We start from the raw sequence: 4,513 nt of genomic DNA, 5'->3' as shown, positions 1-4,513 counted from the left end.
TCTTGGCTGGCAGTTAATTTGCATATCTCCCTGATTAGCCAATGGGAAGGGTAGCGGATGTACGGCTAATTACCATGTTTCTCTTTTATTAGATAGGATTACTTTGAACAAAACCTAGTATATATAGTGAGTATTCAGAAATGTTAGTTTTTTTAAATGAATTGCTTTTCTCCAATTTTATTGATATAATGGCATATACCATTGTATAAGTTTAAGGTGTACAGTGCACTGATTTGATATACTTATATATTTAAAAATGATTACCATCATCACATCAATTAACCTTTGCATCACATCACATAATTACGATTATTTTTTTGTGTGTGGCAAAAGCAATGAAGATTTACTTTCTTAGCAACTTTCAAGTGTATAACACAATATTGATAATTATAGTCACCATGCTATATATTAGATTTATAGAGGTTATTCATCTTATAACTGGAAATTTATACTCTTTGATCAATACCTACCCTTTTCCCCCTACATCCCAGCCCCTGGTAAGCACTATGGTTGTTTCCATTTTTACAAACTAATTCTTTTTTTAGATTCCACATATATGTGAGATTATACAGTATTTGTCTTTGTCTGACTTATTTCACTTAACATAATACCGTCACAGTTCATCCATATTGTTACAAAGAGCAAGATGTCCTTCTTTCTCATGGCTGAATAATATTTTGATATTTTTTTTATCTACTCATTCATTGACAGATACTCAGATTATTTCCATACCTTGGTAATTGTGAATAATGCTGCAATGAACATGGAAGTGCAGATATATCTTTGTAATATGATTTCATTTCCTTTGGATATATACTCAGAAGTATTCCTGGATCATGTAATAGTTGTATTTATATTTTTTTTTGGGGGGGGAATCTCCATACAGTTTTTATAATGGTTACACCAATTTATATTCAAACCAACAGTGCAAAAGTGTTCCCTTTTTTTTACAACCTTGCCAAACTTATCTGTTGTCTTTTTTTTATCATTACCATTGTAACAAGTATAAGATGATATCTCACTGTGGTTTTGATTTGCATTTCCCTGATGATTCCAGAAGTTGAAGACCTGCTCACGTACTTGTTGGCCATTGTATGTCTTCTTTGGAAAAATGGTTTATTTAGTTACTCTGCCCATTTTTAAATCAGTTTTTTTTCTTTTGCCATTGAGTTGAATGAGGTTTTTTTTTATTCTATAGTTTGAATATTAACTTCTTATAAGATAAATATTTTGTAATTATTTTTTTCTTATTTCATAGGTTGTCCTTTCATTCTGCTGACGGTTTCCTTTGCTGTGCAGAAGCTTTTAAATTTGATTCTGGCCCACTTGTTTATTTTTAACTTTGTTATCTTTGCATTTGGTGTCAAATCCAAAAATTATTGCAGTGCTGATATCAAGGAAATTACCCCCCAAGTTTTCTAGTAGGAGTTTTAGAGTTTCAGCTCTTATGTTCAAATCTTTAAGCCACTTTGAGTTGATTTTGTGTATATTGCAAGATAAGGGTCCGGTTTCATTCTTTTCCTATCAGTTTTGTTTTTTCTCTCCAGCAAACACCTGGAGGCTTTTATGTTGTACCTAAAGGAAAGCATTTTTTTTTTGTCTTCTTCCTGGAACCTTGATCTGAGCACTATTGATTTTGATTCATTGGCTGACACTTTCAGATTTTAATTGAACATTTATTTCAGGTTTGGGTGGTAAATTTCAATAAACTTTTGATTTGGAAATTATTAAAATAGTCAATGAAAGTTGAAAGATAAGAGAAAGATAGAATTGTTTATATTCTAATTGTAGTCTTCTTTTCCTTTATTTGGCTGGCTCATCCCTGAATTCACCAGGGTAGAATTCACTCCATTCAATATTTTCTTTCACCTGGGACTTAAAAGCTGACACAAAAATTGATGAGGACTGTTAGTAGAATTTATTATATTTAGAATCATTAAACTCCAGTTATTAATTCCATAAAGTGTTTAGTAATTTTCACACATATTGAGATAATTTAAACATATATGTAGTCAACACATGATATATTATTATAAAGTACTAGAGGCCTGGTGCACAAAATTTGTGCATTGGGGGATGGGGGTCCCTCAGCCCAGCCTACCCCCTCTCACAGTCTGGGAGCCCTCAGGGGATGTCCTACTGATGACTTAGGCCACAGTACAGTCCTAAGCCACAGTCTGGCTGCGGAGGCTCGGAGCAGGCGCCGTGTGTGTGTGTGTGTGTGTGTGTGTGTGTGTGTGTGTGTGTGTATGTGTCTGCTGGGGGCCTGCCCCTAGCCACGCCATGGAGGCACGGAACAGGCACCCCTCTGTGTTGACCTCTTAGGCTCTGGGCTGTGCCTGTGTGTTATTCTCTCAGGCTCGGGGCTGTGCCCGGCCCCTCCTCCTGAGCTGGTCGTGACCGTTGTGGAGTCCCGACCTCATTTGCATATTACTTTTTATATGTATAGATTGTAAATCACATGCTTTATTTCTATTAATCTATTTATGTCCCTTAGTGTAATGGGTAGAAGCAGCATGCTATCTTAGAGATGGAGATTTGGCGAATATAGCATAGAAACTGGAAGAGTATATAAGCTGGTAGCTTTGCGCTAGAATTAACTTCTATTTGTTGGGATTCTATTCTCAGAAAACTTTTACAAACACATTTATGTGGTGGGTAGTTGGAAGGAAACTATGCTGTAGTACTTACTCAAACAATAAGAAAATATGTCCTTGAATTTTTTTTAATTCTCAAGGATATGTTTTATTGATTTTTACAGAAAGAGGAAATGAGAGAGAGAGAGAAGCATCAATGTGAGAGCGAAACATTCATCCATTGTCTCCCTATGCACCCCAACCAGAGATTAAACCCACAACCTGAGCATATGCCCTGACTGGGAATTGAACCCACAACCCTTTGGTGTACTGGATGACACTCCAACTAACTGAGCCACCTGTCCAGGGCTATTCCTTGAAATTTGAGATCAACTTTTATTTGTAGGTCTCTGTGTTTCCCCTGCATGTTGGGAATCTCCCCATTCTTCAGCACAGAAAGCTTCTTAACATGGGCTCTGAGCTCAAGCATCAAACAGACTGTCAAACTGCAGTGGGAAGGTAGGGGAGTGTTGGGGGAGTAAGAGATCAACTGAAGGACTTGTATGCATGCATATAAGCACAACCAACAGACGGAAGACACTGGGGGCGGGGGGACGAGGGCAAGTGTTGGGAGGTAGGGGAGGCCGGGGGGAGGTCAGTGGGGGAGAAAAAAGAGACATATGTACTACAATTTGTAATACCTTAAAAAATAAAATTTAATAAATAAGTAAATAAAAGCTAAAAAAAAAACACCAAAATCATGTGGAGATAAGCAGTCTTTTATAGTGCCTATATATTGAGTCATAGCATTCTAAGTTGCTGGTGCTAGACCATAATTAAAGCATAGTGACTAATCACTATGCTTTAATTATGTCCAATTTGTAACAATGAAAATACATCCTGCATATCAGATATTTACATTACGATTCATAACAGTAGCAAAATTACAGTTATGAAGTAGCAATGAAAATAATTTTATGCTTGGGGGGTCACCACAACATGAGGAACTGTATTAAAGGGTTGCGGCATTAGGAAGGTTGAGAACCACTGTGCTAGACTCACTCCTTAAACAGTTTCTTTAAAAATGTCAATGAAGAACTCCTGGAACTCTAATTTATGGTGCCTCATGCTAGACTAAGTGCAGATACAAGGTTCAGAACATGACAATGAGAGCAACATTTTCAAATTGTTTTAATTGCAACTGACTACAGACTGCTGGGAGAAAATGCATATCAGGGAGCACTAAACAGTCATAATTAAGCCAGGCATTTATTTATTTTATCTGTCTATCATCTATCTATCTATCATCTATCATCTTTCATCTGTTTATTTATAAGGATAGCACTTTAAAGAGTGTCCCCAAAAATACATACACACACTTTGAATAATTATAAAGGCAGTGCTTATTAAAATATATTGCATTTTCAAAATTAAGTTATTAGCTGTTAAAATGTGTATACCTTTTTTGGGGGGGGCCACCCTGTATATATAGATTTCCAAGGAGTGGTAAGAATATTATGTGAGCTGATTCAAAACATTAAATATTTTCGGTCAGACAGTGACCCTTTGCTGTGTAGTTACTGACGTTAGTCTGCTCAACTTTGTGCTGTCACACTGTGGTACAGTACAGTTTTATTAGACCACTGTGTCCAATTATTGCTCATCATTATTTGTTTTCATTTTTAGCTAATGCAGTCTGTAAGATTCTTTTACCTCATTTTTGTTAAAGAATCTTACAGACTGCATTAGCTAAAAATGAGGACATATAATGGTGAGCAGTTATTGGACACAGTGGTATTATGCTAAGTGAAATAAGTCAGTCAGAGAAAGATAAATATCACATGCTCTCACTCATTTGTGGATTATAATGAACAACATAAACCGATGAACAAAAACAGATGTAGAGACAGAGAAGCATCGATCAGATGCTCAAAACT

The sequence above is a fragment of the Myotis brandtii genome, unplaced genomic scaffold (genome assembly GCF_000412655.1).
Source record: "Myotis brandtii unplaced genomic scaffold, ASM41265v1 scaffold31, whole genome shotgun sequence".
NCBI lineage: Eukaryota > Metazoa > Chordata > Mammalia > Chiroptera > Vespertilionidae > Myotis > Myotis brandtii.
Note: the sequence above shows the minus strand (reverse complement) of the source record.